Below are 27,117 nucleotides of genomic sequence, written 5' to 3' on the forward strand. Positions count from 1 at the left end.
TTCTCTGGTTATGGATATGGCTTTGGGAATCTGTACTTTCTTTCTTTCTTTTGAGACGGAGTTTTGCTCTTGTTGCCCAGGCTGGAGTGCAATGGCATGATCTCAGCTCACTGCAACCTCTGCCTCTTGGGTTCAAGGCTCCTGCCTCAGCATCCGGGGTAGCTGGAATTATGGGCACTCGCCATCATGCCTGGCTAATTTTTGTATTTTTAGTAGAGATGGGATTTCACCATGTTGGCCAGGCTGGTCTCGAACTCAACCCACCTCAGCCTCCCAAAGTGCTGGGATTATATGCATGAGCCATCGTGCCTGGCTAGCCAGCCCTTTTTTGGGCATCATGGTTCCCTGCAGCTTCTACCTCCTGGGCTTAAGTGATCAGAGCAGTATTGAAGGGTAGTAAATGATTTTTAAGAAGAATAAATGGTCTAGGAGACAGAAATTATTTTGTAAATTATTGTTTTGGAATTTGAGTGACAGGCACATTATCTTGTGAAAAAGTCCCTCCAGGTGTGATTGCATATGTCAGTCTTCTTTTCTGTGACAAATAATGCTATTTCAGGGAGGAGACCTGAGGCAATCATGTTTCTCTTTTGGGGTCCAGTAGTTAAGGGAACTTCAGAGAACAGACATCCTGTGCTTTGAGAGACAGAGAACTGAGAGATGGGAGTTTGGGGGAGGAGAGGTCAGAGAGGCCTTGAGGCCGCTTCTTTAGTTCAGCATGTCACAGTGCCATATTTCAGGCTATCATTTTTCTTATTTCTTTTCCCTTTTTCTTTTGTTTTTGAGACAGACTTTTGTTCTTGTTGCCCAGGCTGGAGTGCAGTGGTGCAATCTCAGCTCCCTGCAACCTCCGCCTCCCGCAATTCTCCTGCCTCAGCCTCCCGAAGTACCTGGGATTACAGGTATGCCCCACCACGCCTGGCTAATTTTGTATTTTTAGTAGAGATGGGGTTTCTCTCCACGTTGGTAAGGCTGGTCTTGAACTCCCAACCTTAGGTGATCCGCCTGCCTCGGCCTTCCAAAGTGCTGGGATTACAGGCATGAGTCACCACACCTGGCCCATGCTATTATTTTTCTGAGCCCCAACAGTGCCATGGTTTGAGGGAGATAAGAGAATGAGGAGGAAAAAAGAAAAAAGAAAAAGAACAAAAAAAAATAGAATGAGAATAAGGAGGAATCATAGGCAATTGAAAAATACCCAGGGCTTGGTCTAGGTGAAAGGTGGGTGTTACAAACTTGCATAAAGACTAGAGAGGAAGAGCAAATTCAGAAAGGAAGATGATGACTTGAGTTTTGGTCTTGCATGTGATTATTACTTGAGTTTGGTGCTTGCGTGGGACAGGAGTAACTCATCGCATCTTCACCAGGCTCCATGCAAAGTATCTCTTCAGAGCATCAGTGCCCTTTGCTCTGACTGCCACTCTCTGAACATTCTCCTGATTGTCTTAGACCTGATTCAAGTTAACCTGACTCACAAGGATTGATAAACACACCTAACTGGTAGTTGATTGGAACATCTGGAGTATAAGAGTAGTTGTACCTTTGCTCAGGGTGTCACTTTTACAGTATGAGGGCCCCTGGGAAATGGAACTAGCAATTGGAAGATATAGAAAAGAAGTAATTATATGGCCAAAGGGTATTTCATCCGACTCTAAAAAATGCCTGCTTAATTTTCTTGTGCTCCAATAAGAATGTGGCTCTTTAGTGATCAGAATACTTGTCGGGGTTCACACAGTGTCTCCACTCCCACAGTTTGGGTTTTTTTCTTTATTGTCGAGGATATTTCCTGGTGCCTGCTTAGTACCTACTTATTTCATTGTCTTCCACTCATATTTACAAGTCATCTTTTTCCGAGTAGTTCCTTCTTCAGATGGTTTACCTCTTAGTAGTTTCATTTTCAGAAAGCACAGTGACATTTATTAGGCAAGTCTCTTTACACGGGTGTCTTATCTTAGAGACTGACCTTCTCACCAAGCTCCAAGTGTGCTTTGTAGTAGCACCTTGAAGCCTGATTATGTGACCTCCATTCCACTTCCTCCCCACTCCTCCATCCTCCTGGGCCTAGTGAAATTGAAGGAATGCTCCATTTAGGAGAGGTAAAGAGTTCTGATAGAGTACGAGGGGAACCTGGGAGCCAGTGAGAGGCACATCTTGAGCATGTCTTCCAGCAGCATGTAGTGCCCCCCAACCTGATGGCTGACGTCCCCCAAACATACTCTGTGGGGAACAGTCTACAGGGTAAGACAGGAAGGCCAGTAGGAGTACTGAATGCCTCTCTTTTTTTTTTTTTTTTTTTTCTTTAACAGCTCTGCTATATTGTATTAATTCCTTATCCTTGTACTTGTACTGAAAGCTTGGAGGAATTCAGCTTTTTTTTTTTTTAAGTCTGTCAAGGAAAATAACCAGCTTGAAACATATCATTTAATATAGAGACAAATACCTTTAGTCTCTACAAAGATGATATAAAGTGTTTAAATTCATATATCAAATAAAATAATGTAGGCAAGGGGTTGAAAACATTTGTAATCACTCCAATAAATTGTTTGTTTATTGCTTTGAAAGTAATTCCACAGTACTTTTAGTGATAACAACAACCACAACAATAATGGCAACTGTTATTCAATACTTTATATGGGACACTGAAGCAAGGGTTTTATTTTTATTTATTTATTTATGAGTCAGAGTCTTGCTCTGTTGCTCAGACTGGAATGCAATGGTGCCATCTCAGCTCATACAAACTCCGCCTCCCAAGTTCAAGCAATTCTCCTGCCTCAAGCCTCCCGAGTAGCTGGGATTACAGGTGCCCACCACCATGCCTAACTAATTTTTGTATTTTTGGTAGAGACAGGGTTTCATCATATTGGTCAGACTGGTGTAAAACTCTTGATCTCTTGAGCTGCCCGCTTCACCTCAGCCTGGGATTACAGCTGTGAGCCACTGCAGCTGGCCCTTATTTTCATTTTTATTCTTGAGACAGGGTCTCGCTCTGTTACCCAGGCTGGAGTGCAGTGGCTTGATCATGGCTCACTACAGACTCAACCTCCCAGATCAAGCGATCCTCCCACCTCAGCCTCCCAAGTAGCTGGGACCACAGACACATACCATCATGCCTGGATAATTTTTGTATTTTTTATAGAAATGGGATCTAACTATGTTGCTCAGGCTGGTCTCAAACTCCTGGGCTCAAGTGACCCTCCTGCCTCAGCCTCCCAAAGTGTTGGGATTACAGGCGTGAGCCACCGTACCTGGCCAAAGGTTTTATATATCTCATATTATAGAACTCTCCTCCCTGAGATATAGTTATGACTATCTCCATTTTACAGGTGAGGAAACTTAGGTGAGAGAAAATTTTAAAGCAGGCCAAAATCACATGACTAAAAAATGGTAGTGATAAAACTGGAGAGAGAGAACTCTAAACCGTTAGGCCATATAGTATTAACTGTAATCAACAGGGCAATGGTTTTACCTCATTTAAGGAGACTTACTTTACCGTCTTAATATATGGGTCTCTAGATGTAGATACATTAATTTCTTGTAGATCTTGTGGACTGGGCTATTTTGCCTTTATTGCAAAATTATTGATTGTGAGCAAACTATACAAAATACTCTACTAGGCCCTTAGAGAATGTAAGGATGGAGATGATGGTCTGGCATCCTTGAGGAGCTCCCTATCTAAGAAGGAACATAACAGAAACATATTAGGTTGAATCATAGGAGATTGGCACTGAATATTCACATGGGAAGAGTTAACCTGACACATAACTAAAATAAGGCAGTACAGGTGAATGTGGTGAACTCTCCTTATGTTTCAGGCACCATACTAAATATTTTACACTAGTTCCTGAAGCCTTAAAGTAACTCTCAGATGTGGGTACGGTAGTCATCCCCTATTTTATAGATGAGGAAGCTGAGGCCTTGAGTGGTGAAATGACTTGCCCAAAGCCACATACCTGTTAAGTGACAAAATTAGAATTTGAACCCAGGTCAGTCTGAGTACAGAGCCAGTACACTTAAACCTCAGAATATAAGTACCTCTATAGGTACAAATAAAGGTATATACATTATTTATGCACACCAATAATTTAAAAGGTTTTATTTTGCAAACACTCTATAGAACACTTACTAACTCTTCTGGTATGTGTTGGTGTTTCTGTGATCTGGACGCATCTGGTCATGCGTATCAGTACTCAGTCTCCAGCATTTGCATTCTCCCCTTCTGAGACTGTTTAACCAACCAAGGGGAACATTTGGAGGGAGAAAAAGAAAAACACTTTCACTTTTCATTGTTCTGTGGACACTGGGCCTGTTTATTTGTAGGTCCAAGCATGTGTTAGAACATTTCAATTACATTTACCTCCTTTTTTTTTTCCGTCTGGTTGCCTTTCTAAGTCACATACACAGATGGGAATCATAGGAGTTGCCATTTAATTGGACATAATTAAATTTTAGAGAATACAATTAAAGTTATTTGCATATAGTAAAGCCATTTTAAGAACTTTCCTCTTGGCCGGGTTAGGTGGCTCAAGCCTGTAATCCCAGCACCTTGGGAGGCCGAGGCAGGCAGATCACAAAGTCAAAAGATCAAGACCATCCTGGCCAACATGGTGAAACCCCATCTCTACTAAAAATACAAAAATTTAGCCGGGCGTGGTGGTGCACACCTGTAGTCCCAGCTACTCGGGAAGCTGAGGCAGGAGACTTGCTTGAACCCAGGAGGCAGAGGTTGCAGTGAGCTGAGATTATTGCACCACCACACTCCAGCCTGGCACCTGGTGACAGAACAAGGCTCTGTCTTAAAAAAAAAAAAAGAACTTTCCTAATCTTGGCCGGGCTTGATGGCTCACCTGTAATTCCAGCACTAAGGGAGGCCAAGGCGGGCAGATCATGAGGTCAAGAAATTGAGACCATCCTAGCTAACATGGTGAAACCCCATCTCTACTAAAAATACAAAAATTAGCTGGAGGTTCGGTAGCTCTCGCCTGTAGTCCCAGCAACTCAGGAGGCTGAGGCAGGAGAATTGCTTCAACCCGGGAGGCAAGGCAGAGGTTGCAGTGAGCAGAGATCGTGTCACTGCCCTCCAGCCAGGCAACAGAGCAAGACTCCATCTCAAAAAAAAAAAATGTTTTCTGATTTTGTATTTAGCTACCCAAATCCTGTCTATATAAACTATAATTTTAAATTTTAATATATGAAGGTATATCCCTCATTTAAACTAAGTTTTGTGGTAATCTGGGAAAAAAGTTGTTTTTGTTTTGCCATTTTATTAAATAATTACAATTTTGGATGTACCTGGAGAATCTGAAATTCTCCTACCATGTCCCACTATTTTGCAAACTCCTCCTCCAGATTTAAAATTAGGTTGGACAACTGGCATTCTCAAAGTAGGTCTTCACTAATTAGACGGTTGTCCCTTCTGTCTGTACCACACCACTGGACTCCAGTGTTAACATTGAAACAGCAAAGACTGCTTGTTCCCAAGATCCTTTTCAGGCCTGACAGAGAGGGTGAGTTTTGGGGTCAGCCAGACTTGGTTCTCCTGTCTGCCCTTATTAGACTGATGTCCCCAGGCAAATTCCTACTGGGAATCTTATCTACAAAATCAAGATAATTAAACCTTATTCTTCAGGTTTGAGTAAAAATTCATGTGATGATGTGTTTAAGTATCTAGCATAATGCCTGGTGGCACTTAGAAGACCCTCATTAAATGTCAGTGTTCTTATATTTGGACATTCTCTTTAAAAAGCCTGCAATGCCCTAGGTTCTTTATGAGTATATAAATTCAGCTTTGTTAGGTCGTCTTTTAAAGTCAGATTTCAGTTTCCTCGCAGTTTTGGCTGACTTGAGAGGAGGACAGCTTTCTGAAATCTTATTACTGTTTCACCGGAGGGCCCAACACCGTGGCTTACACCTGTAATGCCAGCAGGCTGAGGCGGAAGGATCACTTGATCCCAGGAGTTTAAAACCAACCAGGGCAACAAAGCAAGACCCTGTCTCTTGAAAACTAAAAAACTGGCCAAGACCGGGCACAGTGGCTCATGCCCTCTAATCCCAGCACTTTGGGTGGCCAAGGCAGGCGGATCATGAGGTCAGGAGATTGAGACCATCTTGGCCAACATGGTGAAACCCCTTCTCTACTAAAAATACAAAAAAAATTAGCCGGGTGTGGTGGCGTGCACCTGTAGTCCCAGCTACTTTAGGAGACTGAAGCAGGAGAATTGCTTGAACCCAGGAGGTAGAGGCTGCAGTGAGCCAAGATCGAGCCACTGCACTCCAGCCTGGGCAACAGAGCATAACTCTGTCTCAAAAAAAAAAACAAAAAGTAAAAAAAATGGCCGAGTGTGGTGGTGTGCACCTATATTACCCACTACTAGGAAGGCTGAGGCTAGAGGATTGTTTGAGCCCAGGAGTCAGGCTATAGTGATAAATGCTCATACCTCTGCACTCCAGCCTGGGTAACAGAGGAAGATCCTGTCTCAAGAAAATAAAGAAAATCACACTCACACACACATATATCATCAGAGCTATGGAGCAACAGCTGTAAAACTTGCTTGGTGGGTCCTAATTGTAATGCATAATATATGGACTCTAGAAATGTAATTCTTAGGAATTGGTATTACAATTAAATCGTAACCAATCCAAAGGCTCCTTAAAGCATGTTTAAAAAATTTTCCAAGCCAATTAGAAAACTAGTTGGTCCAACCATCAACTGTAGAGAAATATGCTAATTTATACAAAGACTACTGTTCCAAGAAGCCCTTGGCCGCATTTGCAGCAAAATATCTGAGAAAACACCTCAATGATACTGTATGATACTAAATCACTGAATGTATTTTTAAGGCACATTTAAATATAAAGCATACATTATGAATGACAAAATGGCAGTACTGGAACAAAATATGGTGGTTTTTTTTTGTTTGTTTTTTTTTGAGACAGAGTCTTGCTCTATCATCCAATCTCAAGCAATTCTTGTGCCTCAGCCTCTCTGGAGTAGCTGGGACTATAGGTGCATGCCACCATGCCTGGCTAATTTTTATATTTTGGTAGAGACAGGGTTTTGCCATTTGGCCAGGCTGCTCTTTAACTCCTGGCCTCAAGCAGTCCTCTCACCTCGGCCTCCCAAAGGGATTACAGGTATGAGCTGCTGCACCCAGCCAGATCTTTTTTATTTTATTATTTTTTAGAGACAGGGTCTCACTCTTTTAACCTGGCTGGAGTGCAGCGGCATGATCATAGCTCACTGCAACCTCCAACTCGTGGGCTCAAGTGGTCCTCCCACCTCAGCCTCCCCAGTAGCTGGGACTGCAAGCATGTGTCACACATACCTGGCTGATTTTTAAATATTTTTAGAGATGGGATCTTGTGCTGTGTTGCTCAGGCTCATCTTGAACTTCTCACCTCAAATGGTCCTCCTTTCTCAGCCTCCCAAAGTGCTAGGATTACAGGTATGAACCACTGCACCCTGACTAAAAAGATCTTCTGTGTTGAATATGACAACATTGTATGCCAGCCTTGACAGATTTAATTTATTCAATATAGTCTAGTTACAGTATCCTTATATATGCAGGAAAGGTGTACTACCACTAAGGGTTTTTTTGTTTTGTTTTTGTTTTGAGACGGAGTTTCGCTCTTGTTACCCAGGCTGGAGTGCAATGGCGCAATCTCAGCTCATCGCAACCTCTGCCTCCTGGGTTCAGGCAATTCTCCTGCCTCAGCCTCCTGAGTAGCTGGGATTACAGGCACGTGCCACCATGCCCAGCAAATTTTTGTATTTTTAGTAGAGACGGGATTTCACTATGTTGACCAGGATGGTCTCGATCTCTTGACCTCATGATCCACCCGCCTCGGCCTCCCAAAGTGCTGGGATTACAGGCTTGAGCCACCGCGCCCGGCTGGTTTTTTTTTTTTTTTTTTTTTTAATGCTAAGGGGATATAGAAACCATACAATAATTTCACTTAAATAATTTTAATCTATGGATATTGAGAACTCACCAAATATCTGGGAGAGATAGGTTTGAGCCATTTGAGAATGGCTGCTCCATCGGCAGAGCAGCTGAGCATTTGGTTTATCAGCAGGATCCTATTGCTATATGCATTACAAATGAATTTTAAAGCAATTTATAATATTTCTGAGGCTTAATATGTACTTTTCTTTTTTTTTTTGAGACAGAGTCTTGCTCTGTTGTCCAGGCTGGAGTACAGTGGCATGATCTCAGCTCACTGCAGCCTCTGCCTTCCAGGTTCAAGTGATTGTCCTGCCTCAGCCTCCTGAGTAGCTGGGATTACAGGGGTTTGCCACCATGCCTGGCTAATGTTTTGTATTTTAGTAGAGACAGGGTTTTACTACGTTGGCCAGGCTGGTCTCAAACTCATGTGATCCGCCCACCTCAGCCTCCCAAAGTGCAGGGATTACAGGCGTGAGCCACTGCACCCAGCCAGTACGTACTGTTTAAAACCTGAATTACATTCTGTACAATTCATCTTTTACCTATCCTTGATGTTTATTTAAAAGAAAAGACAACAGCAAAAACCCCAATATATTTTGTGGGCATTTGTAGTTAACCTAGACTACAAAGGCACGTGCTCCCACTCCAGGCCAAATACATTTTTTTTTTTTGAGTCTCGCTCTGTCGCAGGCTGGAGTGCAATGCGCAATCTTGGCTCATTGCAACTTTCGTCTCTCAGGTTCAAGTGATTCTCCTGCCTCAGCCTCCTGAGTAGCTCGGTTTACAGGAGCCCACTGCCGAGCCCACTGCCAAGCCCAGCTAACTTTTGCATTTTTAGTAGAGACGAGGTTTTACCATGTTGGCCAGGCTGGTCTTGAACTCCTTAACTCATGTGATCCACCGGTCTCAGCCTCCCAAACTGCTGGGATTACAGGCGTGAGCCACCACACCGGACCTGGGCCACATAATTTAAATGCTTTGGATACTAGATGGTTTTTGGAGAAGTCTCAACAATTTGAGATTTGAGATTAAAAATGGGTGGTAATTATACTCGGACCAAAGAATGTTAAAAGGTTGACTAGCTCTCTTTTAAGAATGAGGAAGCTATGAAAATTCTGCAAATATGGAGATAAATTCTGATAATATGGAGATAAAAGATACCTACATTAAAGAGAAGGCAGTAGAAAATGAATGTTTTGAGAGTGATTTACTCTGCCTCACTTTCCTTTTAGTAAAGTTTTTTTGTTTTCCTTTTTAATGTTGACATACCGGCTTCAGAGGTAAGGTTTCACAGAATTTTGGAATGGACAGTGTTGCAAAGGAAAGGTTAGTATATTTAAAAGTTAGGATGAACTAGTTAGTTGCCTAATAACTAAGTTAAAAGTGGTTTTGGTTTTTAAAAAGCATATGCAAAATGTATTTACCGAGGCTTGCTCTAATTCGAGTTGTAAACAAATCTCGCAGGGTGTTTTATTTTTATATTTTGGTGTTTAATCTCCCCCTCTTCCCGTGTCAAGCTAAAACTGTGGGGGGTGGGGAGCCTGCAAGAGAAATTTAGCACTCACCTCGGGATCTTAATAATTGTTTTAAAAGCCAAATAAAACTGTTTATTGAATAAACCAATACATTTCTGAAGTTAAAAAGAATCCCAAAGGAAACAGGAATGAACATCCTTGGAGCTTGATTTTCCAGAAAAAAAAAAAATTTTTTTTTTTAATTAAAAAAATCCTAATCTCCACATTTTTTGCCAGGCGAGAACCGAAGTTTGGAGGTAGACGAGCAGGCGAGCGGTTTGCCCAGGCACAGAGCATGAAGGCCGGGCGGGCGCGGGGAGCGGGCGCCCGCCGCCCGGCGCGGGGGTGAGCGAGAGAGAGAGCGGAGCGCGTGTGGCCGGCGCCGCTCGGCCGGGAGCTCCCGCGCTCGCGCCCCGCGCCCCGCGCCCGCCGCCGCCGCCGCCACCGCCGCCCCTGTTGCGATGGCGCAGAAACCCCGTTGACAAGGCACTGCTTTTTCATGACGGTGAGTTTCCCTTTGAGTGTATTATAATTTTGTGATAAAAATTTCAAGGAGAAAAAAAAAAACACACAACCTCCTTCCTCTGCCTCTTTCCTTCGGGGAGGGGAAAAGCGAGGGAGGGGGGGCTGGAGATCTGTCTCCAGACAGACAGAAAAGAAAGAGGAGCAAATTAAACACCGAGTTGCCAAAACCAGGATATTAGGTTTCAGCCCAGAGAGCTATTGGCTAAGGCTGTGTTTTTTTTTTGGGGGGGGGGTGGGTTTGTGGGTGGGTGATGGTGGTGGTGGGTGGATGTTTAATGGACACGGAGAAAAGGGGAATCGGGTGTTTATGCCTTTCCCAGCGCCGCCGGGGCCCCGGGAAGACCAAGTTCAGTGTCTCGGGCGGGGGCGCAGGCGGGCAGGGGGCGGCGAGACCGGGCCGGGGGCGCCTCGGCGGGGTGGGGGCCCGGCGCCTTTCTTTTTCCTTTTTTTTTTTTTTTTTTTTCTCTTTTCCGCGGATGCAAATTTCTGGAGCGGGGAGAGGGAGAGCCCGGGAAGGGGGTGGCGTGGCGGTTGGTGGTGGGGAGGGGAGGGGAGGGGAGGGAAGCCTTTTAATGACTCATTGATTGAGCCGGTTTAAAATTAGTTGTGTGCGCGAGTGAGTGTGTTTTCCGCCCCCCGGAGCCGCCGGGAGCCGGGAAGGAGGGAGCGGGGATCGGCGAGGGGAAGACGGCGCTGCGGGGCCGCGAGCAGGGGGCAGGGAGGGCCTGGAGTGACGGCGGGCGAGGAAGAAAAATAAGCTTTTCCAATCTCCACCCCTCTGTTTTCCCCCCCTCGTTTCTTTTCTCTCTCGGAAGCTCTAGGGTGTGAATCATATTTTCTTTCTTCTCGGCAAAATGGACCCCGCGTCTGGGGAGGGGGAGGGGAGAGGGTGGGGAGGGAGGCGGCGGGGACGGGGTTTATTTTTCATCCTGGTTTCCTCCTTCCCGCCGCATCTGCAGAAGGCGGCGGCGAGGAGAGCAGGTCCGGGCTGCGGCAGGGAGAGCTCAGGGCCGGCGGGTCGTCCGCGGCCCGGCTCCCGCTCCCGCTCCGAGCCCGCGGCGGCGCCGGCGCGTAGCTGCCGGCGGGACTGCCCCTTCCCAGCCGCCTCGCTGACTTCCCGAAGCTCCGCCGAGGATCCGCGGCCGGGTCCGAGCGAGCCCCCAGCCGCGCGGAGGACCCCGCGGCCCAGACAGGCGCCTCCTGCAAGGCCCGCACTGTCCGCCGCTCCGGCCAGAAGAGATGAGCGGCTGGGGCAGCGCTTTTTGGCCGAGAGCGCGCGGGCCTGACGCTGTTCGCGCCCCCCGAGTCGCCCCGAATGCCGGATTTTGCTTTGGTGGAGGGGTGCAGTTGGAAGGTGCTAAGATGGCGCTGGGCCTGGCCTGTCGCCAGGGCTGGTGGCGCAGTTGCTCGACGGGCGCCATCTTTCTCGCGGCGTGGGTGGCGCCCTCCGAGGACATTTTGCTGACCAGGGCGCCGCGAGGCCGGGGGCCAGCGGGAGCCGGGAGCAAGGTGCTGAATTCTGGAGATGGGGCCGGACTCGCCCGGCCTTCTCCTTCCCCAAACCCCCAGACCCAAAAGACTAGGCCGGGTCGGAGCGGGAAGGGCTGGGGCCAGCTGCTTGCTGCTTCCCACTTGTTTGTGATGGAAGAAGGGGGCTGAGGGTCGAGCCTCACCGCTGATGGGTTCCCTCCCTATTTGACCCCGCACCCCCACTGCCCCCAGTCAAAATTGGAGGTGAGGAGCTCTAGCCATCTTCTCTCCTGCTGTCTGAGAGTGGACGCCTTTGTTTTCCGTGACCCGGCATGGGGCAGGGCATTGAGGCTTTGCTTTCATCCTCCTCCAGTTATTGAAAGTAGAGTCCAGCCAGGTTACAAAAGTAAAAAAACAGTCGAGGACAGTGTGTCTGCCTTCCGGGAACATGGTTCTCTATGGGTACGCTACCCTTCATTTCTTACTTCAAAACAACCCTGGGGAGACATTTACTAGTTGTCAGATTGTGGGAAGGGAATGGGTTCCAGTTTTTTGAAACTTCTTGTCTTTTATATTACTCAAATGGCAGTGAATCAAAACAGTTTCTTAGAAGTCTGATCTTTCAATATGCTTTAAAACACTCTGAAAGTCTTCCTTTTCTAAAAAAACATCCGTATAAAGTATCTGTTGGTAGTATCTATTAGAGATGGGGGAGGGGTTTTTAACTTTTACATTGTTACTGAAAAAGGGAAAGGTCTGTAAAGCTCTATCTCTCTAAAAGTCCACAGACATGGAAAGTAAGTAGTTAATTTCTATGAGAGAAAAGTAACAGTGGTGCCACTAGGTGTGTCCTTGTGTTTATAAATACACATAGTGGATGCTTTAGACCATTTAAAAAGACCGACCTGCTGTATGCCAGGAACTGTGCTTGGTGCTTTGTATAATTTCTGTTTTATCAGTCCTGAAAGATTGATTTTATGATTTGTCTACTGGGGAATGGATGAACGTTCATAGAAATATAGTAATTAATTGTTCGAGATCTTGCTGGTTTAAGTGGTAAAATTGGCATTGGATGACAAAAGCTGTGTTCTTCTCTCTGCACCTATGGGTTCCAAATCTGAGCATCAGAATTAACTGGGGAGATGTTTTTGAATATAGACTTGTAACATCACCTCTTCCACCATCATTTGCTAGGGCCAATTGGGTCATTTTTTAATGTCTCAGGCAATCCAACTTCTTGATGTTCAGTATTGAAATTCTGGCCCACCCTGTACCCGCTGCATCTGAAGATCTAGTATTCCAAAGCTCTCCAGGAGATTCCGGTGTGACATAGATACACATTTGGGCTGTCTTGTACTTCGCTTGCACTGTTCTGCTGGCTCTTTTTTGAATTGGAACACAAAATTGAGGTCCATATCATTTTGAGTTTCAGCAGTTTTTTAATCATGTTAGTCTCATTTTTATTTTTCCTCTTCCAGATGCCATTTATCAAATAGTCAAAATTATTTTCTCAGAGAAAAAGGTTTAGGTATCCTAAGACCTTAAAATCTCAGTACATTTTTTAAAGTATATTGTCTCATTCTATGGGGAGGTTATACAACATACAGGCTTCTAGGTCTAGCTAGGCCATCTAGTTAAGACAACTGTGCAACAAAAATAGAATTAAGGCCAGGAGGGGTGGCTCACACCTGTAATCCCAGCACTTTGGGAGGCCAAGGTGGATGGATTACCTGAGGTCAGGAGTTTGAGACCAGCCTGGCTAACTAACATAGTGAAGCCCCATCTCTACTAGAAATACAAAAAAATTAGCCAAGGGAATCACTTGAGGCAGGAGAATCGAATGCAGGAGGTGGAGGTGGCAGTGAGCTGAGACTGTGCCATTACACTCCAGCCTGGGCAACAAGAACGAAACTCTGTCTCAAAAAAAAAAAAAAATTGAATCTAGGCTTGATCCAGAAATTAAGAATAGGGTAGAAAAGACCCTGAAATAGTCCGGGCGAGGTGGCTCAACACCTGTAATCTCAGCACTTTGGGAGGCCTAGGTGGGCAGATCACCTGAGGTCAGGAGTTCTAGACCAGCCTGACCAACATGGAGAAACCCCACCTCTACTAAAAATACAATGTTAGCTAGGCATGGTGGCGCATGCCTGTAATCCCAGCTACTCGGGAGGTTGAGGCAGAATTGCTTGAACCCGGGAGGCGGAGGTTTCGGTGACTCAGGATCCCACCATTGCACTCTAGGCTGGGCAGCAAGAGCAAAACTCTGTCTCAAAAACGAAAACCAGCAACAAACCCTGAAATAAAGACCTGAAGATAAATCCTTGAAAGAAAAGATGGTTTCCTGAATTTTGAATTGTGGACATAGCTTCTGGGTTTTGGGAAGTAGAATGGTCAGGTTATTCTAAATGTGGAACCTAATAAGAGCAGAACATGGATAAAATCACTAGTCAGGAATGACCTTACTAAAGTGAGAAAGAACCAAGTCAGTGATAGGATCATTAACTTCTCTGGACCAAGGATCATGTATTTTACTGATTTTGTGCTTCCCCTTGTTGATTCTCCTCAAATCATTGTTGTGTTTAGTAATTGCTAGGGAGAGTAGTTTAAAACTTAGATTTTTGATGCATATGTCAGAATTTACCATCTTTGCGTATGTACACATTGGAAAATTTTTGTAAGGAGAATCTGTTGAATACCTCTGTGCAGTCTGTGTCCAGTCTAGATCACTAGGTGGGTGGTGTGACTTCCAGTTTTTAAAGGGAAGTCACTTGTGGTTTTTCTCCCCTTGTTTTTTATGGTAAATGCCAAAGTAATTACAATCTTTGACTAAAATCCATTTAAAGCTTGAAACAAGGTGGAAATCTAAAATAAACCTGTGTAGAGGGAAACAGTAGCTTCTTTAAAGTAACCTTTACTGGAATTCCAGACAGACAAGATCTCTGCACTCATGGAATTTACAGTGTAGTGAGGAAGGACAGAAAATAGTTAAACACAAATAATCAAGATAAGGACAGATTAAGAAAAATATAAGATAAGTGGCTGGGGGATCTAAAAGTATGTTGGGAATAACCGTTTTGGCTAGTAAGGGTCACGAAAAGTTTCTTTGTAGGGGTGACATTTGAGCTGAGACTTGAAACAAGAACTTGTGCTAGCCATGTGAAAAGCTGGGGAGACATTCCAGACCTGGGAACAAGTGCAAAGATCTGGAAGGCTAGGTGTTAGACTGGAGAGAAGGCTCCTCTGAGCAAGGGAAGAGTGGAATGAGATGGAGTTGGAGAGATCCTGTAGGTCTTATATTAAGCCATAGGGGGAATTTTTGGATTTTATTCGAATGGCAATGAGAAGGGTTTTAATTCAGGCAGTGATCATGTTTTTGTTTTTAAAGATAATTGGCTATGTAGAGGAAGACAGGAAACAGAGAGGGAGGTTAGGAGGCTATTGCAATAGTCAGTCCAAGATGGGTAGGATCTCAGGCAAGTAAAGTAGCAATGAGATGCAGAAGAGTAGACAGCAGTTTTCACATATTTTGGAGATGGAATCAGAAGGATTTGCTTACTGGGTTGGCTTTGGAGGGAGAGGGAGGAATCCAGGGTCCCTTCAGGTTGCCGGCCCAAGCCTTGGACTGCCACATGGCACCATTTGCTGGTTGGAGAAAGAACAGGTAGGGAGGGATGTGTAGCAAGAGTTCTGTGTGGAACCTGTTGTATGTTTTAATAATTGGGAGACATCCAAGTGGACAGTTAAGTAGGCAGTGAATATTTAAGTTGAGCTGAGGGGAGTGACCTAGACTGGACATAAATTTCGGGAGTCACTAATACACAGATGGCATGTCATGGGACTGATTGAGAACATTTGTGGCCTTAAGATCAAGCCCTAGGAGACTGATTTGAGTAATAAAACTCTGGTCTCCCACACAGCCAGATCTGTGGCGGGCAGCGGGGTTGGGCGGGGGACCCACCCCAAAACACTAACAATGGCTAAAGCTTGGGCAAAGGAGACTGAAAGGCTCAGCCATTAAAGCGGGAGAATATTTTATCCTTTTCAAGAAAGAGGAAATGATCACCTCTGTCAAATGCTGCTGAGAAGTTAAAACAATGAGAATAGAGAGATGTCTATTGGATTTGACAACATGATGGTGACTGTTTTGACAAGTAGTTTCAGTGGCATGTGAGGATCCAAGCCATATTGGAATGCTCTGAAGAGAGAATAGAAAGTGAGGTGAATATCGACAGCTTGCTAGGGAAATTTTGCTGCTGTAAAGTGGAGAGAAACAGCTTAGTGGCTGGAGAGGGAGATGGGGTCAAAGAAGAGGGCTTTTTTCTTTTCTTTCTTTGTCTCAGTCATCCAGGTTGGAGTGCAGTGGTGCAATCCTGGCTCACCACAGCCTCGACCTCCTGGGCTCAAGTGATCCTCATACCTTAGCCTCTCCTGAGTAGCTGGGACCACAGGTATGCACCACCATACCTAACTAATTAATTTTTTTTTTGAGACAGTTTCACTCGTTACCCAGGCTGAAGTGCAATGGCGTGATCTTGGCTCCCTGCAACCTCTGCCTCCTGGGTTCAGGCAATTCTCCCGCCTCAGCCTCCTGAGTAGCTGGGATTACAGGCATGCGCCACCATGCCCAGCTAATTTTTTGCATTTTTAGTAGAGATGGGGTTTCACCAAATTGACCATGATGGTCTCGATCTCTTGACCCCATGATCCACCCACCTCGGCCTCCCAAAGGGCTGGGATTACAGGCTTGAGCCACCGCGCCCGGCCCCTCATTTTTTTATTTTTTGTAGAGACAGGGTCTCCCTATGTAAAGAAGAGGGCTTTTCTTTTAAACAAAGAGAACTAGATAGGCTAATGAGAATATTTAATAGAGAAGGTGAGGGTGAGACTAATCCAGAAGCAAGACCAAGTAGTACCAAAGGAGCAGCATTTTTTTTTTTTTTTTTTTTGAGAAGCAGTTTTGCTCTTGTTGCCCAGACTGGAGTGCAGCGGCATGATCTTGGCTCACTGCAGCCTCCACTTCCCAGGTTCAAGCAGACCTCCTGCCTCAGCCCCTCAAGTAGCTGGGATTATAGGTATGCACCACCACCCCTGACTAACTTTGTATTTTTAGTAGAGACATGGTTCCACCATGTTGGCCAGGCTGGTCTCGAACTGACCTCAGGTGATCCATCTGCCTTGGCCTACCAAAGTGCTGGGGTTACAGGTCTGTACCACACCTGGCCAGGAGCAGCATTCTTAAGGAATTCAAGACACAGGAAGAGCACTTGCCTTTGGTGGCAGCAAGAAAACACAGTGTGGCATAAGATAGAGAATGGGGCGAAAGTGCAAGGCGAATTGGAGGTAGAATATAGGACTTTACTTTCTGATGGCTTCTGTTTTCTCAGTGAAGTCTGAGGCAAGACCAGCAACTTACAAAGAAGGGGTAGTGGATGATTTCAGGAGAGATGTATACTTCACCTTGAGCAGTAGGACAAGGAACTGAATGGGAAACAGGATAGTTTCAGTGCTGGGCCTTGTTGAATGCCTCACTGTGGCTTGGGGTTGTGAATTTAAGGTAAAACCAATCAGCTGAGCTAGTTGTGTGATTTTTTTTTCTGCCAGCAATATTCAGCTGTTATGAGGGTAGCAAAGAGAAGGCAGGTGATTACCCAAAATTGGTGTTTTGCCCTGCAGGTTTGACAGAGGAGAAGCAGTGTCAGGACCTTGAGAGAAGTTGCAGGGGGATGATTTTGATGATGAACCTTGGAATGTTAGCTGGGTAGGAAAGTAAGAGAAGAATGGGAGTGGAGGCTATGAATTTAACCGTGAAAATCGTTATTGGCTTAAAGTGAGTTAATGGGTACAGAGTTTCAGTTTGGGAAGATGAAAAAGTTTCTGGCCAGGTGCAGTGGCTCATGCTATAATCCCAGCACTTTGGGAGGCTGAGGCGGGCAGATCACCTGAGGTTGGGAGTTTTGAGACCAGTCTGACCAACATGGAGAAACCCCGTCTGTACTAAAAATACAAAATTAGCCACGTATGGTGACGCATGCCTGTAATCCCAGTTACTCGGGAGGCTAAGGTTTCAATGAGCTGAGATTGCGCCACTGCACTCCAGCCTGGGTGACAAGAGCGAAACTTGGTCTCAAAAAAAGAAAAACATTTCTAAAGCTGGATAGGGCTCTTGGTTTTACAACAATGCGAAAGTATTTAATGCCACTTAACCGAATACTTTTTTTTCCCCCCGAATACTTTTAAATGGTTAAAATTCTGTAATTCCATAGAGAAATAAAGGATTTTCCCAATCCTGAAAAACAATGGTTAAAATTGTAAATCTTATATATATTTTACCACAATAAAAAATGAATTAGTCTGAGCCCCGTGGCTCACATGTATAATCCCAGCACTTTGGGAGGCCAAGGCAGGTAAATCACTTCAGGCCAGAAGTTTGATCAGCCTGGCCAACATGGCAAAATCTGTTTCTACTAAAAATACGAAAAAGAAAAATAACAAGGCACAGTGGCACACACCTCTAATCCCAGCTACTCAGGAGGCTGAGGCATCAGAATCACTTGAACCTGGGAGGCAGACATTGCAATAAGCTGAGATCTCCCCACTTCATTCCAGCCTGAGCAACAGAACTAGACTGTCTCAAAAAAAAAAAAAAAAAAAGAGTGAACACTAAAATTTTTGTGGCAGATGGAGATGTTATATGCATATGGAAGAAAATTGCATTAGAAATGAAATCTCAGATTACTGAAGCTAAAGAGAATGTATCTTTCCTTATCATGGTACCAAACTTGAGTGTGCATAAATCACCTATACAAACAGATTCTAGAATAGGACCAGGAAATATTACATTATCTGCTTCCATGTTTACTGTTTTGTTCTAAGCCTTTAGCACATCATTCAAAACAAGTTGAGCACTCAGTAAACATTTGCTGACATAACACTTGGAGAACCTGGGTAGAATAGAATGATGGGAATCAAAAGGAAAACAGTATTCTGTAGAGATCAGCAACGCCTTATGCTATTAGAGAGATCTATGAGAAAAAGAATCAAGACCATGGAATATGTGGCAGCTTATAGCATTTGATATTCTGATCTGTGCAAGTGATGAGAAAAAAATCTGATTTAAAAACAGAAGGAGAGAAATAAGCACTGAGTTTCATTTTTTGTCTGTTTGTTTTTGAGACGGGGTCTAACTCTGTTACCCAGGCTGGAGTGCAGTGGTACAATTGTAGCTCACTGCAGCCTGAACCTCCTGGGCTCAAGGGATCCCCTCTCCTCAGCCTCCCAAGTAGCCAGGACTATAGGCACATAACACCATGCCCAGATAATTTTTTTTAAATTTTTTTGTAGAGACAAGGGTCTCTGTCACCAGGCTGGTCTCAAAATCCTGGGCTCAAGCAGTCCTCCCACCATGACCTCCCAAAGTACTGGCATTACAGGCATGAGCTGCATCCTACGAGAAAATCATTTTTTAAAGATTTAGGCCAGGCGTGATGGCTCTTCCCTATAATCCCAGCACTTTTGGGAGGCCGAGGCAGGCGGATCACCTGATGAGGTCGGGAGTTCAAGACCACCCTGATCAACATGGAGAAACCCCATCTCTACTAAAAATACAAAAATTAGCTGGGTATGGTGGCAGGCACTGTAGTCCCAGCTACTGAGGAGGCTGAGCCTGGAGAATCACTTGAATCTGAGAGGCGGAGATTGCAGAGATCTGAGATCGTGCCATTGTACTCCAGGCTGGACAATAAGAGCGAAACTCCATCTCAAAAAAAATAAAAGATCTTAAACAGTGTCAAAGAAAGTATGTAGCTCCCCCTCCTTGCTTTCTTTTCCCCTTTCTTTCCTTGTTGAATCTCCTTGTCATTCCCTTTATCATGACGTTTCTTTGCTCCCCAAATAGGCTAAACAATAACCATAAAGTGAGATTAGAGAAAATAAGAATGGAGTAGATGATGGAATTCAAAATAGCTGTCTATATTCTTCACTGAGAAAGATACCAAGGTCATTTTTCAGGGACAGAGACAACAGGTTTTGAGTTAAAGGTGAGAAGAGCCAGTGTGTGGAATGTATTCACTGTGAGGAAAACGTGAAACACCAGTTGTGTTTCTGCATGGCATGGTTCCTGTTTGATGAATAATGTTCTGTATAGTAGAAGTGGAAAATGCAGTGAGTGAAGGAGCTGGCAGAAGGTGGGCTGGGGAGTTGGGGAAGAGTTAAATGAGAGCGGTGAGAGAGCTGACTGAAAAGGCATGTGGGGTGTGAGCTTTTAAAGGAAAGCCCTAAGATGGAAATCACTAAGGTGGTGCTTGGCTGCAAGGAGAGGGAGCCTAGGACTTGGCTGTGCTGGGGGTGGCCTTTGTAGTGCAGTTGAGGAGAGCTCAGGGGCTGACTGCATGCTGTGTGGGAAGGTGGAAGAAAGAGAACCTGGGAGCAGCAGCTTTGTTCTGGTTTGTGGTTTGCCCTTCCCTACCTCGTATGTACTCCCATTCAGGAAAAGATCCTGAGACCTCTCTGTACCAGGTCTTCTTATACCCAGGTTCTCCTTAATCCCAATGAACTTTGATTTATAAAGTTATGATTTGTTTACTTATACGTTTATTTTTAATAAAGTTGTGAAATTGAACATGTTCTCTTTTTGTGGGTTCTTTGGCTCTCTATCTTGCAAACACATTAAACATTTAACATTACTTAAAATTAAAGTCCTGTGTAGGAATGTGAGAGAGGCCGGGCGCAGTGGCTCATGCCTGTAATCCCAGCACTTTGGGAGGCCGAGACAGGTGGATCACGAGGTCAAGAGATCGAGACCATCCTGGTCAACATGGTGAAACCCCGTCTCTACTAAAAATACAAAAATTAGCTGGGCATGGTGGCGCATACCTGTAGTCCCAGTTACTCAGGAGGCTGAGGCAGGAGAATTGCCTGAACCCAGGAGGCGGAGGTTGCGGCGAGCCGAGATCACACCATTGCACTCCAGCCTGAGTAACGAGCGAAACTCCGTCTCAAAAAAAAAAAAAAAAAAAAGGAATGTGAGAGAATAAGATATGAATGGTGTTGCCTGTCTAGAATTGGTTTATTTCAGTTGAACCCAAGTCCAGGACACTTTGTTTTATTAGGAATTGAATTTTGTGTCCTGGCCTGAAATTGAAACATTTTCACAAGGAAGAAAATGAGGGGGAAGAGAAGTAATGTTTGTTAAACCTTTACCTTGTTTGAGATGCTGATGGGTTTTGTTTTTGTTTTGTTTTTTGAGATGGGGACTCACTATGTTGCACAGGCTTGTCTCAAACTCCTGGGCTCAAGTGATCTTCCCACCTCAGCCTCCTAAAGTGCTAGGACTACAGGTGGGAGCCACTGCACCTGGCCTCTGATGGATTTTTCATAAATACAGTCATGTGTCATTTAATGATGGATATGTTCTGATGAATGCATCATTAGGTGATTTCATCATGTACAAACACCATAGGGTGCTCTTACAAAAACCAAGATGGTATGACCTACCACACACCTAGGCTGTATGATATAGCCTATTGCTCTTGTAAGTCTGGACAGCACGTTACTGTACCTGGATACTGTAGGCAACTGTATTTGTGTATCAACATCCCTAAACATAGAAAGGGTACAGTAAAAGTATGATACAAAAGAAAAAAATAGTACACCTGTATAGGGCAGTTGCCATGAAGGGAGCTTGCAGGACTGGAAGCTGGTCTGGGTGAGTCAGGGAGTGCTGAACTAATGTGAAGGCCTAGAACATTACTGTACACTACTGTGAACTTTATACACACCATAAACTTAGGCTACATTAAGTTTATAAAATATTTTTTCTCAATAATAAGCTTGGCTTACTGTAACTCTTTATCTTTATTAACTTTTTTCGTTTTTTTCTGAGACCGTATTTCGGTCACACGGGGTTAGAGTCCAGTAGCATGATCATAGCTCACTGCAGCCTCTATCTGCCAGGCTCAAGCGCCCGCTCACCTCAGCCTCTGTTGAGAAGCTGGGATTACATGCGTGTACCACCGTGCCCAGCTATTTTTTTTTTTTTTTTTTTTTAATAGATGAGTTCTTGCTATGTTGCCCAAGCTGGTCTCAAACTCCTGGCCTCAACCAGTCCTCCTGCTTCACCCTCCCACAGTGTTGGGATTACAGGCATAAACCACTCCACTTGGCCTAGATTTCATTTAACACTCTGAGACTTTTTAGAAGTGCAAATAAGTATTTAGACATTGAAGCTGGGTGCAGTGGCTCATGCCTATAATTCTAGCACTTTGGGAGACCGAGGTGGGTGAATCACTTGAGGTCAGGAGTTTGAGACCAGCCTGGCCAACATGAGGAAACCCTGTCTCAACTAAAAATACAAAAATTTGCCGGGCGTGGTGGTGGGAACCTGTAATCCCAGCTACTTGGAAGGCACGAGAATTGCTTGAATCTGGGAGGTGGAGGTTGCAGTGAGCTGAGACCATGCCACTGCACTCTAGCCTGGGCAACAAGAGCAAAACTGTCTAAAAAAAATAAAGAAATTGGTTGATTTTATTTATTTATTTGTTTTGAGATGGAATCTCGCTCTGTTGCCCAGGCTAGAGTGCAGTGACACAATCTTGGCTCACTGCAACTTCCACCTCCAAGGTTCAAGCGATTCTTGTGCCTCAGCCTCCTTAGTAGCTAGGGTTACAGTGTGCCACCATACCCAGCTAATTTTTGTATTTTTAGTAGAGATGGGGTTTCACCATCTCTACTAAAGTTAGGAGTTAGCCAGCTCCTAACTTCATGTGATCAGCCTGCCTCGGCCTCCCAAACGGCTAGGATTACAGGTGTGAGCCACCGCGCCTGGCCAGGTTGGCTTATTCTTAGCTCCTGTTTGTATTGTGATTCTCCAGATCGTGAGAATTTTAGAATGGAGAAATCTGTGAAAGTCAACCCCTTTTCTCTAGGTGTAATCACACAACATGAAGGTTTACAACTGGGATATATTCGGAGCTACTTCTATGCATAGGCCTCAAGATGACTTTTGTTTTTGAGACAGGGTCTTGCTCTGTTCCCCAGGCTGGAGTACAGTGGCATGATCTCAGCTCACTGTAGCTTCTCTAGTAGCTGGACTACAGATGCACGTCACCATTTTTTGTATTTTTTCTAACAACAGGGTTTCCTCATGTTGCCCAGGCTTGTCTTAAACTCCTGGACAAGATAACTTTAAAAAAATTTTAAAACTATGTTACTTGTTTATAAATCAGATTAATAGAAAAAAATTGAGACAGGGGCTTGCTGTGTTGCTCAAGCTGGAATTGAACTCCTGAGCTACAGTGATCTTCCTGCCTCAGGCTCCCAAATAGCTGGGATTACAGTCCTGAGCCACCACTCCTAGCTACTATAAATCTCACTTTATATGTCACATGATGTACCTAGAATTTATTTTCTGTTACAGCACATATGATATAGATAAAGCAATCTGACCGTTAATGTCCAAAGAGAATAATACCAAGAAAAATTACATTTGGGTAACCATGTTGTTTGAAAAAGAGGCTTGAATGTCTTAATTTAGAAATGCAAAACATATTCTGTCACATAAAGTACTTAATGCATGCCAGACAAAATTCACTTATCTCATGTGTGTGTCTGTGTGTGTGTGTGTGTGTGTTTGTGTGTATTTTTTTGTCTGGCTATGTACCCAGTCTGGCCTTGAACTCCTGGAGTTAAATGATCCTCCTGCTTCCCCTGCCAAGTAGCTGAGACTACAAGTATGCCCCACCATGCCTGGCTCACAAATATATATATATATATATATTTTTTTTTTTTTGAGACGGAGTTTCGCTGTTGTTACCCAGACTGGAGTACAATGGCACAATCTCGGCTCACCGCAACCTCCGCCTTCTGGTTTCAAGCAGTTCTCCTGCCTCAGCCTTCCGAGTAGCTGGGACTACAGGCACGCACCACCATGCCCAGCTAATTTTTGTATTTTTAGTAGAGACAGGGTTTCACCTTGTTGACCAGGATGGTCTCGATCTCTAGACCTCGTGATCCACCCGCCTCAGCCTCCCAAAGTGCTGGGATTATAGGCATGAGCCACCGGGCCCGGCCATATTTTATATATTTTATGAGTACTAAAATGTTACTCTGTTTTTTTTTGTTGTTGTTTGTACTGTCAAATTTTAAAATTAAGTAAGAATTCACCAGCCAGGCTCAGTGGCTCAGTGGGCTTATAATCCCAGCACTTTGGGAGGCTGAGGCAAGTGGATCACAAGGTCAGGAGTTCAAGACCAGACTGGCAATGGTGAAACCCTGTCTCTACTAAAAAATAAAAATATTAGCTGGGCATGGTGGCTTGTGCCTATAATCCTAACTACTTGGGAGGCTGAGGTAGGAGAATTGCTTGAACCAGGACCCAGGAGGCAGAGGTTGCAGTGAGCTGAGATTGTGCCACTGTACTCCAGCCTGGGCTACAGAGTGAGACTCCATCTCAAAAAAAAAAAAAAAAAGCTTACCATAAGAGGCCAGGCATGGTGGCTCACGCTTGTAATCCCAGCACTTTGGGAGGCCAAGGCAGGCAGATCACTTGAGGCCAGGAGTTCGAAACCGGCCTGGCCAACATAGTGAAACGCCGTCTCTACTAAAAATACAAGAAAAATTAGCTGGACACAGTGGCGGGTGCCTGTAATCCCAGCTACTTGGGAGGCTGAGGTAGGAGAATGGCTTGAACAGAGGAGGCAGAGGTTGCAGTAAGCCAAGATCACACCACTACAATCCAACCTGGGTAAAAAGAGCAAAACTCGGTCTCTCTTTTTTGAGATGGGGTTTCACCATGTTGGTCAGATTGGTCTCGAACTCCTGACCTCAGGTAATCCACCCTCCTCAGCCTCCCAAAGTGCTGGTATTACAGGCGTGAGCCACCATGCCGGCCAACTCTGTCTCAAAAAAAAAAAAGAACTTATCATAAGTCATGCAATTATCTATCTATTTATCTCCCCACCAACACTCACAAAGAGAATTATGCATAAACTACAGTCAAGATGACTGACAAGATCTACATCTAATGTTAGGAAGTTGTCTAACTTGTTTTCCAAAACTTTCTGATATTAGATTTTAAAATGTGACAAAAGGCCAGGTGCAGTGGCTCACACCTGTAATCCCAGCACTTTGGGAGGCTGAGACTGGTGGATCACCTGAGGTCAGGAGTTCAAGACCAGCCTGGCCAACATGGTGAGACCCTGTCTCTACTAAAAATATAAAAATTAGCCGTACATGGTGGTGCACACCTGTAATCCCAGCTACTTAGAAGGCTGAGGCACAAGAATTGCTTGAACTGGGAGGTGGAGGTTGTAGTGAGCCGAGATCACACCACTGCACTTCAGCCTGGGTGACAAATGGGATGTGAGTGTAAGAGAATGAGCTGTCAAGGATTATGTGTAGGAAATGGAATTTGAACTGGAGCCTAAAGGAGAAAGAGGATTTTGTTGACCAGGAAAAGATGCATAAAAAGAGGAATTTAGGTGGAAAAGAACAAAGTTAGGTTGGGATTTTATAAGAGGGGCAGACAGTAAGGAGACTTCTTTGGATGAAGTGAGAAGTTTAAAAAAAGAGAGAAGAAGGAAGGCTGGGAAGGGAACTTGGGATCAGTTTGTGAAATGCACTAAATGTAAGGCCAAAATATTTGAATTTTCTCTTATTAAAAAAATTCTAAAGGTTTTCAAGCAAGGAGTGACTTGACTTAAAAATGAAAAAAAAAAAAAAAAAGTTAGAGTTAACAGCTTTGGAACTAGACAGATCTGAGTTCTAGTATCTTGCTGTAGGTACTGCCTTGTGTGAATAACTTCCCTGGGGGAGTGTGCCTCAGTTTCTTCCTCTGGATAGAGGACTTACCTTTCAGATGGAATTTTGAAAGCATTAAGTGAGATCATGCATGTAAAGCATTAACGTAATGCCAACCCATTTGTGTCTTAGCTATCACTGCTTTTTTTATTATTAAATTGTTACAGGTCAGGTGGTGACTCATACTTTGAAGGCAGGTGAATCAGCTGAGGTCAGGAGTTTGAGACCAGCCTGGCCAACATGGCCAAACGTCATCTCTACAAAAAATGCAAAAATTAGCCAGGCATGGTGGTGCAAAGCTGTAGTCCCAGCTGCTCCGGAGGCTGAGGCAGGAGAATTGCTTGAGCGCAGGAGGCAGTGGTTTCGATGAGCTGAGATTGCTCCACTGCACTCCAGCCTGGGTGACAAAGTGAGACTCAATGAATGAATGAATGAATGAATGGTGCCTCCAGCTATGAAAAAGAATGAAATCATGCCCTTTGCAGAAATGTGGAGGCAGAGGTCATTATCCTAAGTGAACTAACTCAGAAACAGAAAATCAAATTACCACGTTCTCACTTATAAGTAGGAGTTGAACAATGGTACACATGGTCATAAAGATGGAAATAATAGATACTAGGGACTTAAAAAGGGAACAGGGTGGGAGGGGAGTGAGGGTTGAAAATTACCTATTGGGTACAGTGTTGACTGTTTAGGTGCCCAGTCCCCACCAGTGTGCAGTATACCCATGTAACAAATATGCATCTGTGCCTTCTAAATCTAAAATTAAAATAAATCTTTAAAAAGTCACATAAACCTGAAAAAGAAAAAAAAAATTTTTTTTTTTTAATTAGAAAAAAAGTGGGGCCAGGCATGGTGGCTCACACTTGTAATCCCAACACTTTGGGAGGCCAGGGCAGACAGATTACTTGAGGCCAAGAGTTCGAGACCAGCCTGGCCAACATGGTGAAGCCCTGTTTCTACTAACACTACACAATTAGCCAGGCATGGTGGCAGGCACCTGTAGTCCCAGCTACTCAGGATGCTGAGGCAGGAGAATCCCTCAAACCCAGGAGGCAGAGGTTGCAGTGAGTTGAAACTGAGTCACTGCACTCTGGCCAGGGTAACAGAGGGAGACTCTGTTTCTAAATAAATAAATAAACAAAACAGTTTTTTAAAAATTGTGTAGTGTTTGCATATAACCTACACACATCCTCCCATATACTTTAAATCATCTCTAGATTTTCTTTTTTAATTTTTATTCTTTATTACTGCTCCTTGCAGAGCCTGGCTACCCCATAGGCAGCACGTACAGAGTAGCCAGTCATCTCCAGATTACTTACAGTATCTAATACAATGTAAATGCTATGTAATAGTTGTTATACTATATTGTTTTAAAATTTATTTTTATTGTTATTGTCATTTTTTGTTGTTTTATTTTTCCCAAATAGTTTCAATCTATGGTCGGTTGAATCTTTTGATGCAGAACCCATGGATATGGAAGGCCGACTGTATTTTGTTTTGTTTTGTTTTGAGACAGATTTTTGCTCTTATTGCCCCAGGGAAATCTTGGCTCACCGCAACCTCCACCTCCCAGGTTCAAGCGATTCTCTAGCGTCAGCCTCCCAAGTAGCTGGGATTAAAGGCACATGCCACCACACCTGGCTAATTTTATGTGTTTTTAGTAGAGACAGGGTTTCTCCTTGTTGGTCAGGCTGATTTCGAACTCCCAACCTCAGGTGATCCGCCCGCCTCAGCCTCCCAGAGTGCTGGGATTATGGGCATGAGCTACTGCAACCAGCTGGGCTGACTGTATTCACAGTGGAAATTTTTTACCCAGTAGAAATATATATATTTTGTAGAGACAAGGTCTCATTATATTGCCCAGGCTG

The 27,117-nt window shown here is 44.3% G+C and overlaps 1 protein-coding gene across 3 annotated transcripts in view; it reads left to right on the forward strand.

The window, feature by feature from the left end:
* Positions 1 to 9,703: 9,703 nt before the first annotated feature.
* Positions 9,704 to 27,117, forward strand: part of BICRAL (BICRA like chromatin remodeling complex associated protein) — an 82,504-nt gene continuing 65,090 nt past the window's right edge. For 2 of the 3 annotated variants that reach the window (XM_054254003.2, XM_054254000.2), the window contains exon 1: positions 9,704 to 9,962. The gene's annotated coding sequence lies outside the window, so the exon portion shown is untranslated. Of the gene's footprint in view, positions 9,963 to 10,931; positions 11,492 to 27,117 lie in introns of those variants that run through there. The other variant, XM_054254002.2, reaches the window with a different exon arrangement.

Source organism: Callithrix jacchus, chromosome 4 (assembly GCF_049354715.1).
Source record: "Callithrix jacchus isolate 240 chromosome 4, calJac240_pri, whole genome shotgun sequence".
Lineage (NCBI taxonomy): Eukaryota > Metazoa > Chordata > Mammalia > Primates > Cebidae > Callithrix > Callithrix jacchus.